Consider the following 16,554-nt stretch of genomic DNA (forward strand, 5'->3'; position numbering starts at 1 on the left):
CGCACCTATCCCTGTCTCAAATATTGCCCACACCTGAGTCCTATTCCCCTCATTACCAACCCCTTTAATAAGCTTCTCCTCATCGCATACTAGTCGCGAAGTATTGCTTTCCTATACAGCGTACGAGCGTTTCCTCATCCTGTGTGGTTTCCCGGTTATTGACTCCTGCCTGCTTTCTAGACCTCGTCTCCTGCCTGACCCTCCGTCACCTCCTGAACGCCACCCCGTGTACGACCCCGGACCGACCCGACCACGCTTACCTGTCTTACTACACGTATTAGTACGGCTGCTAAAAAAAGACCTCTGCAACCGGACCTATATTTAACAGCATATCAGTAGGATAGTAGTAATACTGTAGTAATAGGTTTCTAAAAATGTATTATATGCACTATTTTTACAGCCTCTGAAAAAACATTTGAGGGTTAAGCTGAAATGTTAACACTTTCCTATTTATGTTCGCTGTATAAAATAAAATAAGTGCATGTGACTACAGTGAACAAGGAATATGTTGTCAATATTTAGATAGATGACAGCATGACAGATTTAGGACATTAACAAATATGTTATTTTATCTGCCCATTACAGCATATAATTGAAAGAAAATCATTATGGTTCAGTTGCTCTTCATTAGTTCTTTATTTTTGCATCATATTAATTGTTAATAATTTGCTAATGATAAAAAAAGTTTCTGCGTTTTCATTACGAAATAATGTCATTTGATCATATTTATAATGCCTTAAGGCCATTTCAAATTTAACAGTAATGGATTTTCAGTGTAAATTTGCATTCCTGCAAAAATAAAGGCCTGTATTTTCAATGTTTAAACATATGAGCTCCGAATGGTCAAATTACGGAGCAGTAGATGGTTTTGTATACTCGGGGCTCCCTACCTCGGGAGAGCCAAACATTTATTTTATTCTTTTTCTTATTAAATTACTCTCTTAATCACGTCTGACTTGCTGTTTGTTCAAAATTCCACAACATGCGTCATTATTACGCTGCAGAAAAAAGACCGCCATATTTGTAGCCCCAGAATGTGAAAAGGCGTCATTTTCTATGCAAACGAATGAATAAACACCATGCCATGCCTTGCTGTATCCCCTCTTTGCAGCGCTGGACAGACACACTCATGACACTCTACTCATCAAAAGCAGCACCAGAGACGCAATAAGTCATATCCCGCTACACACCTCTCAGGCCAGCTTGTTTGCATATTTTGTCATAAAACTTAAAATGTCATTTGTTGCCATTATATATAAAATTACCTATTTAAAAAAAATAAATAAATCAAAAGTACTTGTGGCTAGAGAAACACGTGGCTAATCACCTAAAAGAAATAATGTCAGTGATGTTTGGGGCAGGTGTTTCAAATGTGCCCAGACTCTTGAGAAGCACCTAAACGCTCACACAAGGGTGTCCGCTTGCCATAGTGCTGCAAATACTGCAGGAAGGGCTTTGGTGAAACAGGCCACATGGAGGAACAGAAGACAATCCACACAATTGAAGAACCCCGTAGCTGCCCAGTATGTCAGAATCCTCACGGGAGAAGAACCCTGTAGCTGCCCAGTATATCAGAAGCAATTTGTGCAGGTGGGTAATGAACCACATTTGTACCCATTCGTATGTTGGGAGCAAAACAGTTGAAGACTTGAACAGTATGTTAACAATCAGTTAAAATTACTGTTGATATCAAGAAAACAATGGCTAATATGTTTTTTAACAGCTATGTCATTGGTTGATCTATTTTTGTCAGATTTAGTCTTGTGTTAAAGTCTTCCTTTGTTTTTGGTTTTGTTCCTTTTCATATAGTTGTTTATTCCTTTTTGTCTAGTGATGTCCATTATCCATTTAAAATCTGTCAAATTAAACAAATGTGAAACAAATTCCATAGTATTCAGATTTGATTGCAAAAGAGACCAACCACTCCCCGTATTTTGAATTTTGCATATACAGTATATGTGCAGTTCCAGCCTAGTCCATTGATCCAAAATCTGGCCCAGATGTATCTGTTGACTGCAAATTTGAATGATTTCTGTGCTCTGCAGCAAAGGAGCGTTTGGTTACTATCTGATGGATTAAAATAGGCTTGTTTTTAGCAAACACATCACTAAAGTGTACAGAGCAAAGGTACTCCAAGACCAGGATGGGTAAGTAGCAGCTTGATCAGTGGAATCTTCTGTGAGACGTAACAGGATTTCGGTCTTAAATGTAATGTTAGATCAAGTGAAAAACTTTAGTGGATTGAAATACAGATAAATAAATCCACTAAAAGTGCATCTGCATCATTGGTTAAAAAGTTGTTCTGCTAGTTGTCTGATTTTGTTCCAGTAATCTAATGTTTCCTGGCACTAGGTGGTTCAAGATTATATTGGTGTTTGCTTTATTTCTGTGATTTTTTTAACCATAGTCTGCTTGTTTATACTGTCTACCAAATGCAATACTGAGTAGTGAAACACTGACACAATCCCTTTTGGCGTCAGACATTTGTAATAATTTCAATAATCTACAGTTGTAAGTCAAGAGGGCAGCACCATTTTAAAGTCTAGTTTCCTTTCTCTGTCTCACTTTCTGGAATTTTTCCATCTGTGTTTTTATTAAAGTTAAAAATGGAAAGGGTATTAAAACTCCCTTTCACTGACCTCTCTTCCACTGAACTTGAAGAGAAAGTGATGATATGAAGATGATTATGTTTATCGCTTTCACTCAGAGATCATTGTCTGAGGGTCATGTTGTACAGTTCACGATGCCCCGGGTTGCAATCAGGAGGTTTAACAGTGATGTGCCACACAGTTGTCTGTGGTGTTCTATATGATCATCACAGAACATCACACATAACTGGTCAAATTGTATCTCCAGTAGTATATTTGTGTATTATACTATATATTAGCAGCATATCTTTATGATGCAATTAAAAACATTCCCCATCCCCATAAATACCAATCATATTACATATCTGGGTATTAAATTCACTTCCCAGTTGTCTGTTATTCAAAATAAATAGTCATCCAATTATTAAAACAATAAGCGACGAACTTCATTGATGGACAAAGTTGCCCCTTATACTCTTTGGACAAACTGCAATAATTAAAATGAGAATATAACCTAAACGAAATTGTTTGTTTTCAATTATTCCAGCGCCACCAACCTGTCTAAAATCTTTGGACAACATCATAACTTGATTCTACTGGAAAAATAAATCACATTAAATCAAACTCACAACATTACAGAACTGTAGTTGATTATTGCAAATCAACTACAATATGGAATAAAATGGATAAAACCTAGTATATCAGACAGAATATGGATAGACATAGAGCAAACATTATGCAAAGATCTAAAAGACAGACTTACCATTTATCAGTCAAATCAATTAAAGAACATTCATGATCAACAATTTGTGGGTGGCCATGATACTAACAGCGTGGTGGAAATTCCACAAGATATCAAACTCCACACTAACATAAACATAACACTGCTTTCATGTCACTTCCACAAGTAGCCCAAACATAAGATATAGAAAGCAGGTAAGAGCGGCGCAGTCAATGTGCCTAATATGACTGCAAAAGCCTGGCAGGACAGGAGGTATTCCTGCTTCTGCTAATCAGCAAAAGGAAGCTCCTGGCAAAGTGACGTGGACTGCAAAAAAATCACCAGGAAGGTCAAGCTACAAATGCCAGAGAGGAGCAGGGAGCACCAAAAGTTCCATAGCATCCTGCGGAAAGAGTACCACATAAGCATGGAAACAGTACAGCAACCCATGGTATGAGCATGGACAGATGAGGAAGAGCTGCTAGAACAGTACGTCCCCTATAAGCAGGCAGGATGTGGATCCGTCTCACTATTTCATCGGCAGAAATGCAGGAGCAGGTGATAATACTCCTGGGCCCAGCACTCTTCAACCTGGGTACTTTAAGGAGAACACGGCAGCCTCCCAAAAGTGATACAAAGTCCCAAAATGGCTATTACCTGTGCTGAATAACAGTATGAAGGACAAATCTACCCCTGTCCAAATTTTAATTGATTTAACTGAATGCCAACTATACTACCACCATCAATCTGTGTAAGGTGTACTTGCAAGTGCCTTTAGCACCAAAAGCAAAAGAACTCAGTGTTTTCAACACATTTCATCCAAGCATCATCATGTGAAATGTTGTTCTTTTCGGAAATTCTTCATCTAAATATGGTTGTGTTGCTAATGAGATCATATTATTTGTTACTCTTTAAACCTTATTATTCCTTTAAGATTCAAAGTCTACTGTGTTAGGAAACCTATGTGAGAATATAAAATCAGCAGTTTCTGCATGCTTGTGTGATGAATACAGAAAGTGATCTCTTATACCTGCGGAATTAAGGCTTCAAATGTCTTGGTGTTCAGACGATATGGAGAGGCTCTGGGAATCTGGAAGGATAAACGTTTGTTTCATTTTCAGGGACTGTTGATCATTTATTTGTCCATTCATTTATTACACTATTAAGGGATTATTAATGTGCACTGGGAGAACAGTATAAAGTTATCAGTCTTCTTTATCAGTCTTCTAACTAAACAGCCTGGTCTTGTAAGGTAACCACATGCACACCTTTCCCTCAGTGATGGCAAGGAGTGGTTTAAACTCACCATGTCATCTGTGATTCTGAGTGTGAGTGCTCCTGCATTTTTGTACACAAAGCCTGCTGAGTTGGCAGTGAAGGCAGAGATGCCCATATACAGCATGTTGCTTTCATCAGGTGGCAGTGAAAATGGTGTCGGGGCAAAAGCGGGTTTCTTGTGCACTCCAATGTTGTAAAACTCCCCCTATATAGAGAGCAATGCAGAGATTAACTTATTCTTTTACAGCTCCTGGGTCTTGATTCTTCGTTCAGATTTAACTGTTTTATCAGTGTAACCTTTGTGTAACCTTTTTTTCCTACAAAAGCCCAAGAGTGCTTTCTGGATACACTTAGGCACAGTTTTGCAAGTGCTCCTGTTATTCCCTGTTAATTCAGATCTTTGGCTCAGAAAGGCTTTCTTATGATCATTATGGTCATTATTCTTATGCTTTGACAACTTGTGCCTTTTTTAACTTGTGCCTGAAAACCCCTTTACCTATGCCAATGATAAAACACTGATGAACTCCTGCAAACAAGTTCTAGTTTATTAATTAGTGCATTAATCTTAGTTTGGGATCTTTAATGACCATCTTAATCTGTGTATATTATTTGATTGTTGGTTCTTTCATAGCTGAATGTAACTTCTTCTCACAGTAGTGTACAACTTCCAAGCTTATCAAAGGATAGTGTTGTAGTCAGGACCATTAAAAAATCATTCAAGCAAAGACCAAGATTTTGTAGTGTTTGAATCTGAGACAAGAATGAGACTTATTTAACAATGATTTTACTTTAATTATACCACTCACTGATAATGTATTGTAAATTGTCATTGTCATAAATAATTGTCATTATAAAGGCAGCTGAATATAAACAAATACAAAGCAAAAAGGTTAATATGGTCATTTTTATTATTAAATTAAAACATAGTAATACTTAAATAATTGCTATCTGCCCTTGGGTCAATCATTGAAAGGATTAACTAGATGTGTTCTGTAATGTGTTAAATCCTCTTGATAAATGCATAGCTTTAGCTATATCATAAAACATATGATGAGTCCTTTTCTCATTATTACTTGTGTACAACAAAAGTTTGTGTGACAAGCAGCAACATGTATATTTGCCAATTTATGAAAACGGGAGTATGCGCAGTGGGAGAGTAAATATCTTTTAAAATGACTCTCAATTAATGGCAATGCATTTACAATAAGTCTCTTGCCACAATAACAACACTGTCTGGATTTGCCATCAGCTGGTTGATTGCAGCATCATGCAGCCTGCAGCCTAGCATTTGTTTGCAGGGGAACATACACTGCCATAATTATTACCATAATGAATTTTTTAAGGAGAAAGAATAGTCTGTACATTAATGTTAAAAATTCCAGATCCAGATAGCAGTGTTTATGTATGTCAGTGGCTGTGCACCAGTACTTGTGAATGTACACACACAAACCTCACCCTTTGGGTCTTCCCCGAGTCCCCTGTCCTGTTCACACTACTAGCTAAGAGCAACCAGCTAACTTGATAGCAGTGTGACTCAATAATAATAATAATAATAATAATAATAATAATAGTAATAATAATAATAATAATAATGATAATAATATGGCGCTTCCATGCACATCAGCAAGCAAATAGGAACACTAGCACTTGCATGAAATTAAGCATATTAGCATTTCAGAAGGCAGATTATTTAGCCTGCTAAAATAGCAGGTGTGGCAGCAAATGTCTGTTCAAAACACTATGTCACAGGTATGAGTATCATGTATTTGATATAGTATGATTGTTCATGTTTGTAAATTTAAAGCTTACAAATGCTGTATTTACAGTGTATTGCAGGTTATTAAAAAGTGGCAGTAATTATTAGGATATAGAGAATTGTAGTGTTTAAACAAATCATTATGTCAGAAGTATGTTTAGGGGAGAATACACCCTGACCCACCCAGAGTTAACACACACTTACCTTACATTATTGATCATAAACTTGAATAGCTACAATACTGTCTGCTAATCATGCAGTTTGAAGTTTGCAAAGTGTGTACCCAGACAAAATCTGTGTTAAAACTTTCCTTTAACACCGAGTCATACATGAGTCAGACATGATTCTGAATAAATGAATGAATGAAAAAATGAAAAGCCTTATTTCATTTCAAACTGCACTTCAGGAACACTGAGCTCAAGTTCTGAGGAAACTTCCCTGCATATTTTCAGGGGTTTTCTGCCTCACCATGCCTGAATCACCTCATAATGAGCTTGATAATGAGGAGACAGGGTGACTGAGGCAGTGAACACTCCTCACTGAGCATACTGGCTTCCAAGAGCTGGAGCTGGGAAGACCTATAGGTCTGTGACACACACTCCCACCCAGTCCTGATACTAAGAAGGTGGAACCTACAGGCTAATATGCAGCTGCTTGTGCATCAATAGGCGTCTGGGGTGTCCATCACTCAGGGAGGCGTGGCTGAAGGCGTGGCCTTGCAGACTCTGAGAGCTGGCTGAGGTAATCTCTAAAGGAGAGAGTAGTCACCAATAATCATGGAAATGTAGCCACAACTGTACAGTATATTTCACAGCCATGTATATTACATATCACAGACCAGGCTTACCAGAATAAATATTCCACACATACAGCTCATATATATCTGTGTGTGTGTGTGTGTGTGTGTGTGTGTGTGTGTGTGTGTGTGTGTGTGTAAAAACATGCTCCTGTTTTAGTCTCAACACAGACAGATATACATGTAGGAGTAGCAAACTGAAGTAAGAGCTCACCTTCACCAGTACATAGTCTCCAGCTTTAACAGTGACAGGTACGAATTGATGTGCGTAGACAACTACACAGGGTGGCCGGAAGCGTGGCCAACAAAACGGGAAGACAGTGCTTCAGTGGTAAAGTTCCTGGTGAACCAGTACATTCCTCACCATGGGTTTCAGAGAAAGGTGAGATCAGATAATGGCACTCATTTTACAGCGCGCAATTTGCAGGAGTTAGAGAAAATGCTGGGTCTGAAATATTCATTTGGGGCAGTGTATCATCCTCAGTCTCAAGGTAAGGTGGAAAGGATGAATCTAAATGCGAAAAACAAAGTGGCCAAAATCTGTGCACAGACAAAATTAAATTGGGTTGATGCCTTACCTTTGGCATTAATGCAAATTAGATGTTCAGTAAATGCAACAACTGGTTTTACCCCTTTTGAATTGCAGACAGGTTGAGGATTTCCAGGACCCCAGGGACCCTTAACAATAAATGAGAAAAGAAAAACATCTCACACACACATCATACTTTAATGAATTGCAAAGTATCGTTTCAGCTTTCTCCACGCAGGAGGGGGACCGGACGGGGAGCAGACAAACACAGACGATACCCGTTACGGACTGGGGGCTGCTGAGAGTCATCAAGAGAAAATGGAGTGAGCCGAGGTGGACAGGTCCATTCCAGGTGACAGAAAGAACCAGCCACGCCGTACGCCTGAAGGGTAAAGGGGAAACGTGGTTTCATTTGAGCCAGTGCGCCGCCGCAGAGTCACCGCAGAGGAGTCTGCAAGAGACAGCGAGGGACCTTGCTGAAACATCACCTAACTCACCTGACCCGGAAGGGGCAGAATAATCCCCGGGAGCAAAAGGGTCAAGGTAGTCCACCCTTAGACCCCGAAGTAAGAAGAACAGAACACCAGTGATGACTTCTGGACAATTGTGTTGTTTGATTATTTGTTGGTGTATTGTGTTGTGTGTTTCCATTTACAGTTTGGTCACGCTTGGGTTAAATAATAGCATGGCAGTAGGAAAGGATTAAAACATTAACAACAAGACGGTGAAGAAGAATGGGGGTAGAGATTGGTGGATGTGTAGCATGTGCAGCCGCAAGACCCAGACTTATAACCACCCCGGCACCCCTATTCCCACAAAAAGACCCCAAGGGTTATGCGTGCATGATTGGCCTGACTAAGGAAAGAAACCCTAAGAATTGTGACACTTTGAGCGTTATTTTCCCCCCCATCAGTAACAGAACCAGGACAGGACTATTTTCACCCGAAAAGGGGGAGGGGAACTACACGTGCTTCGTTAGAAGTTCAAGCACACCTCAAGTACGCTTGGCGCACATCCCGGCGGAATGGTGTAACCGCACGGTCACTGGGAACGAGTCTGTGGGTTCATGGGCACGAGCAGGATTGTATGATTATTGTGGAAGGATGACTTTGGTTGTTAACATGCCAGAGAATTCGGAGGCGACATGCGCCATGGTCAGGTTAGCAGCTCCTTTATTACTGATAGGCAAAAAACTACACAGGGACCCGGTAACTGATGCAGCAAGACAGTAGCGAGAGGCATACCATTTTGATTTAACAAGGAATACCCCCACATACATAGATGCAATAGGAATACCTCGCGGAGTTCCGGACAGATATAAGTTAGCAGACCAGATAGCAGGGGGATTTGAGAATATTCCGATACTTTCTGCATTATTCCCCATTACTCCAAATAAAAATGTGGATCGGATTAACTATGTACATTATAATGTCCTCAGGCTAGCCAACCTGACTAGGGATGCAGTGGAAGGACTTAGAGATCAGCTGGGACCAACCTCACTGATGGCGGTGCAAAATCGTATGGCATTAGACATGTTGTTGGCGGAAAAGGGGGGTGTCTGCGCTATGCTTGAGGATGTGTGTTGTACATTCATTGCTAATAATACCGCTCCGGATGGGTCAGTTAGTAGAGCATTGGATGGTTTGAAGACCCTATCAGAGGAAATGCATGAGAATTCAGGCATAAACAACCAGTTGGAATCCTGAACGGTGAGCCGGTTCGGTCAGTGGAAAGACTTAATTGTGTCATTGATGGTTTCATTAGCCACATTCACGGGAATTGCTGTGACATGCGGGTGCTGCTGTATTCCATGTATTAGGGCGTTAATGGTTAGACTAATTTCAGCTATGATAGAAAGGAAAGATGTGCATGAGGGTACCACGATGATGCCACTGATACAGGGGGAAAGGGACGTAGAGACAGGAGATGCCAGAATAAAGGAGTGTGATTGGTGATCTCTTTGTAGAGATCAAAAGGGGGAATTGTGGAGTTTCAGAAATTAAATGAATGCTAAGCTTACACTAGTAGAGAATAATGTGCAGAATGGAATAGGACTAATGCTTGAATAAATAAAATAATTACTGTATGTCCAGACATAACAGGAAATGCCCTAGACGTGCATATGTGTGATTATGCAAGAAGACATGTGTACGAGACGGTCAAACAGAGGTGACGGCTGAGATGGAAAAACACAAAAGCAGAAGTGGCACAAGGCGAGAGAAATATGTCTGTCTGTTGCAAAGTTATGCTTTAGATCTCACTCGCACTGTGTTGTGAAGTGATATCTCCAGAGCTCTGCATTAATAAAAGGCCACAGGGTAACACACTGTTTCCTGTCTCTTCTTTCCTGCATCAACGGACATGACACTAACTAATGATATAACAGAATCTGGCCCTTAGCTATTTTATTAGCTTTTTATCAGGGCACGCTTAGTAAAATGTCACATCTCTACATCAACTTTTTAAAAAAATTAACAGGCAATCAAATTATTTTGGCTATACTAAAACCTGTCCTGGAGCAATGCCTAGCTAGCTGGATAGCTAACACTAACATGCAAGACTGGGTTTGTTTTGCAGAAGTAGCAGATGCTAAATAGCTGCCTTGTAAAAGAGGTTTGCATTGGGGACTGTTTGTATTTGATGCATGCACTTTAGGTATTATTGCATAACGCTATTTGTGATGTATTTTTGTTTTTCAATCAGTCACATTCCGAGCCAAACTTCTCTTAGGTATCTTGTATCAGTGGAGAACTACTTTTGAAGGCATTGTTACTAGCTAACTGTTAGCTAGCAAGGTAACAAGGTAACTCTTTTTAAACAACAAAAAGAAAAAACACTTTAATGTGATTAACAACTATGAATTTACTAAGTTGTGATTGTTTCATAGAAGGTCTGATTAGCTAGCCTAGCTAAAGCTATGTTTGATACGTTTTGATATGTCTAACGACACTAGCATTTTTGGACAAGAGTAGCTTTATAGTTGCTTAGCTAATGTCACATAATTAAAAGTAGAATCAGAGGGAAATGTTGAATATTGTGTCATTGCACCAGCCATGAGGCATTAAAGTGTCTGGACAAGAACATAGCTAGCTAGCTAACTGGCTTAGATCACTACTGCAGCTCTCACACCTCGGTTTATTACATCATAATAGGTAATGTGGAATTTTTAAGGACCATTGTTGCGTCTGATAACCCGTTCAGAAAAGGTGTTCTTCAGCTGAATGAACAGATACTGAAACGAACACTAAAAAGATCATCCAACATTCAAGATATTTCAGTAGACACACTAGTGGAAGAGCTGCTGAGGTTCCTGAGCCATGAATGTCCGGCCTCCAGCATCTACTCTGGACAGGTATGTCACCGCCTTGCACCAGGACGCAGAGATCCGTGAGCATGACTGAGATGTAATTATAACTATATACACCTCATTAGTCTGATGCTAATGAGCACACATGCACACCTGCCGTCCAGTTCTTTAACATCCATATCCATCACCTTGATTTATCTTAGTAAGTTGCTGCTGAAGCTCTGTCTCTCTTTCTCTCTTTCCCCATGCCTCCTTCCCTTCCTGTAGGAGTGTGGATACACCACTGGCGTTGTTGCCTGATGCACCTCCTTTGGAAGAGGACACGGTCCACTGTCAGAACTGGCAGGAGACAGTGGAGCCGCACACACTCGCCTCTCTCGGCTCCCGGGAGATCGAACGGCAGGCTGTCATATATGGTAAAACAGCAAATGTGGTGCACAGCAACTGACTATAAAAGACAACTCCCAGTACACAGTTAACATGTAAAATGAAAACAATTATTTACTGATCTAACTTAAACTAAATAGCTACTAAATCTTTTGAACATACAGTATTCTATTTATTATGCACATATGATAATTCTATCCTGACTCATGAAAATGTGGAATTCTGAATTGTGTAACGTTTGTAAGAAATTGTAGTGACTTTGCTATATCCTCTTCCTCAGAGCTGTTCACAACGGAAGCATCTCACTTGCGGACTCTCAGGGTTCTCGATCAGGTGTTCTTCCAGAAGATGAGGAACCTTTTGACCGTCGAAGAACTTTCCTGTATCTTCCCCAACCTGCCCCAGGTCTACAGTCTTCATGGTCAGTCTCTCTGTGTGCGAGCGTGTGTGTGTGCGTGCAAATCCGCTCCATTTGTCTTAGTGTGTTTTCAAACCTAAATTTCTGAAGCCTACTTGGTGTCTAAATCATAATCAAGATTAAAGAAGTGTAAAACCCACCCAAACTGAGAATTTAATGACAGAACAATATCAGCTATCGGCACCATGCCATTACTGTGAGCAGGTATGGACTGGAGGCTGTACATGTTGTTTCTGCGGTGGCCTTCATGACACAAGTAGAGTTCTGTTGCCCACTGACACAACTTTCTAACAAACCACATATACACTGGCTCGCTTAAACAGATTCTGTTTTGTGGTGTTGCATTTGTGTTTCAGCGAATCTGTGTGAGTCCATGAAGAGGCTGAGGGACTCTTCTATAGTTCAAGGCATCGGAGACATCATGGTGTCTAGAGTGAGAGCTGGCTAGTGTTACTCCCTTTCTAGTTCACATCATCTTTTGGTGCTGTCTAAAATGAAGGGGTTGTTCTGTGTAGTGTGGGATATACTTGTTGCTTTACTTGATATGTCAGTAGCTCATGTGTTTGTGTGTGTGCGTGATAGTTTGAAGACGCTGCAGGAGAGGAGTTCCAGGAGCAGGTGTCTCACCTGTGCAGTCAGCAGAGTCAGGCACTGGAGCTCATTAAAAATAAATGCAAAGACCCGCGTTTCGCGCACCTTATACAGGTAACACTTTTTAGAGGTATAAAGCCTTTGGACAAACCTACAAACACTAGAGCTTCTGCCATATTTGTTAGTGGGCTGGGTTGTGAATTGGTTGACCCATACTTTGAATTGGAGACTATCCAGTCTTTTATATTTGACTTTTATTGCAGCACATAACTTCTAGTGATGCTGTTTTAGGTATAAATTGGTGTTGCAGTCAACAGAATCCACATTTGGACTTAGATGTCCTTGGCTCATTCGTGTGTGTGTGTGTGTGTGTGTTAGGAATGTGAAGCCAGCCCTCACTGCCGCCGACTACAATTAAAGGACCTTCTAGTGTCTGAGATGCAGAGACTCACCAAATACCCCTTGCTGCTGGATAACATCATCAGACACACAGAAGGCATGTATAGAAACACTCACACACAATGTATTGAACCATGAAAACACTTCAGTATACACACACATACCAGTTTACCAAGGAGGCAAGCACACACACCCTTTCTCCTGGATTAACACTAGTATGTGCCCCCACAACAGCTGGTTCTCCAGACCTGCAGACATTGGTGAGGGCACAGGCGTGCTGCCGTGGGATACTACGAGCTGTCAATGAGGTCGTCAGGGAGACGGAGCACCGGCGACTGCTCAGCCGTTATCAGCGCAGGCTAGACTTGTCCCCTCTGGAGAGGCAGGCCAGTCCTGTCGCTGCTCAGTTCAAGGTACGGCCTTACTATGTATCCACCATCTGCCTTCCAAACAGCTTCTCTGGTCTTGGAGCACCTGATCCAGAGTATGAATTATTAACTATATTCTTTTTCTATGTAGAATCTGGACCTGACCACTAAGAAAATGATCCACGAAGGACCGTTGACTTGGAAAGTTAGTAAAGATAAAGCTATAGGTAAGAGATCATCACAGCTGAACAAATCACTGTTCACTCTGGGGAATGCAGCTATTGAGAGCATGGTGCTATGCTGACTTGGAGTTATTTGGTTCCCTGCTACCTCACACATGACATGGTCTGAATAACTGTGTGTGTGTGTGTGTGTGTGTGCACCTGCATCTGCCTGTATGCTCATACGTGTGTATGCACATGTTTCAAGGACTTTTAATGTGAATGGATGCTTTCAGTGATCTGTGTACAAGCTTGCATACATTTTTGTTTTTCCTCTTGCAAATGATTACTTGACAGGTCCATTCTCACTCTGTGTGTGTGTGTGTGTTCCAGACATTCATGCTCTGCTTCTCTCAGACCTGTTGGTGCTACTCCAAAGGGGTCCAGGTGACCGTTTGATCTTGCGATGTCCAGCGCGCTCACTGGGTGGGGTTTGGGGTGGGAACACACACCTCAAAACCACCTTTTGCCCCGTTGTTCGCTTGGATTCATCTCTTGTCAGATCTGTGGCTACAGGTATATTTGTAGTTATTCTTACAGCTATGAATAGCCAGAATAGATGAATGGGTCTGGAATAACTATGTCTTTATTTTATTTTTAAAAAATTAAGAAGCCAGTTAGAAATTGCATGTGGGTTACTTTGAATACATTGTTTGACAACCTGCTCTTCTCTATCAGATAACAAGGCCTTGTATGTGATCAGTACATCAGAGAGACAGATATACGAGCTGGTGGCTGGGACTTCCTCTGAGAAAAACACGTGAGTTTGTTTTTTTTCCTCTCTCTGACCCACCATCTTGTCATCAAGGTCAACCAGTCAGCACTGCTGTGTCTGTATTGTGATTACATTTATGGTGTCGGGCCATTTATGGTTTAAATGACAAACCAGGCACCCAGAAGTATAGAAACCAAGCCTTAAGTGAAGTAGATATTGTGCATGAATGGATAACCATTTGAATTTTCCGCAAAATCAGCTCAGAAATATGGCAAGTATTTCTTTGAATACTATGCCCATATGTTCAGATGATTTTAACAACATTGTGCTGTTGTAGAAATTGGGACCTGATGGCTTTAGCGATGTTTCCACAGATGGAAGAACCTGTTAGAAAAGACCATCTCCTCGGCCTCTGGAGGCATTGAAGCCACCGAGCAAGGATCAACAGCTCCGTAAGTACTCAGGATTTTGAAAGTTTTCTAATGCTGCTGTAATGCTGTTAAGAGAAGGCAGAATTTCAAAGATGCACTTACAATGATTGGACTCCTGACATCTCCTCTAGGTCTGCGGTTCTACGGTTGCATGGTAATCATGTCGGTCGTCTAGGTAAGCCCATGTTTGTTTTTGTTTGTATACAATGTCATAGGATTTGCTCTCTGTGGTACTTATGGCTGATGCCTTTGGTCCCTAGATGGCTCCCTAACAGAAGAGTCTGGTTCTATAGAGAGAGATTCACAGAGTGATGATGAAAATGTTCTCACACCTACTATCCCAATTGACCAATCAGAAGCCTACATGCATACTGGTGGGCAGGGTTATGTGGGAGGACAAGCTAAAGTGGCTGATGCTGCTTTTCAAGATGGTAAGAATTTGTTACACTCCGTTACACAGTCATTGTTGCACTATGATCGTTAAACAGTATATTTCTGGTGGTGGTGGTGTTTTTATAAATAGAATTTTAGCAGGCTCAGATATTTACCAACTTTTTTGCACCCTTTGTGTTCTGCCAGTCAGGACACTAAGACTGTTGATCCTTGGATCCTTGGATCCTTTAGAGGCTGCCAGTCAGAAGCAGAAAGTGACATCATTGTCCTCACAGCAAGAAGGGCAGGAGATGCCTTGCAAGTCACCAAAAGGCCGTTCACACCTGGAGATGCTGAGGCATGAAACGAGGCCCTGCCAATCACGAGCAAGCATACGGCAGCGCATGATAAAAAATGTGGATGGAATCTTCCAAAGAATGGAGGGACTGATGAAAAACCTGCATCAGCTTAGGGTAAAGTGGATATATTACTCACTCTCTCTCAAACACACACACACACACACACACACACACAAACACACACACTATCATTGCAGCTAGCTAGCACTTTCATGTTATGTTTTAAAAGAATGGCTTTGTGCACTTGTGAGATCCTGGTTAACTCCTTGTTTTCATTTTCATAGGAGATTGAAGCAGACCAGTGTAGACTGCTCACAATGGTGAGAAAAAAGTCACCTGTCAGTCAGTTCAGATGACACCATCCATGGGTCTTCCTCCATTATCAGGACACCATCTATTTATCTTGGGTCCAGCGATGGTAAGTGTGTCAAAGAAGCAATTTATAAATACTGGGGCTAAACCTGTTTAATGCTGTAGCATAATTCTTTTTGATTGTACCAAACAAAAAGAACTAATCTGGAATCACTGGGATAATTTGGGGTTGAGTTTAAATGGAGCACACAGTTGAATATTAAAACATCACCGCAGAGCTTGGGTTTTGCTATTGCCAGACTGAAAACTGGCCTTCAAACCTGTAGCAATTCCTAATTTCAACTTTAAGAATTTTATGTATGTATTTGAATAATGTTTAGTATTGATTTTGGAGTTGATGTAATTATGTTGCTTATGGTGTACTACCCCTGCAGACTGTGACAATTGTATGGTCATCTTTCCAACCTGTTTAGGTAACAAAGAAGGGCCAACAGAACCAGCTCAGCCCGAGATCCATTCTACAGGATTCTGATTTATTACACGAGACATTGTAAAGAGTTTTACTTACACATTTGAAACATGAACACACACAATAAGGGTGTGGCATTCCTGCCATTTCATACATCCGGTGTAGCTCTTTACTAGAATCCCAGCATGCCTTTCTCCTGGGAGAAACCTGCAAATATTGTATTGTCTGCAACTGAGAAGAGAGAGACAGGACAGACGAACCTTCAGCACATGCACCGAGTTGGAATAAAAAGCATTCAAATGAAAGTCCAGATATGTGAGGTGTTTTTTTTTATCAGGTAAAGCTAAAGTTGGAACAAGGGAACTGAGGTGACAGTTTAAAAAAAAAATTAGTCAGTGAAGATGAAGAAATGGAACTAAAATGAGACTGAAAATGTATGGCTGAGGAAATGAATCTGCCCACTAAAGGGACCCCCCCCCCCAAGCACTTTGCCCAATACATGTATGTTAATACTCACTCACGCCATCAGTGACAAAC

This window comes from Electrophorus electricus, unplaced genomic scaffold (genome assembly GCF_041902795.1).
Source record: "Electrophorus electricus isolate QZ-2024a unplaced genomic scaffold, ASM4190279v1 Scaffold39, whole genome shotgun sequence".
Lineage (NCBI taxonomy): Eukaryota > Metazoa > Chordata > Actinopteri > Gymnotiformes > Gymnotidae > Electrophorus > Electrophorus electricus.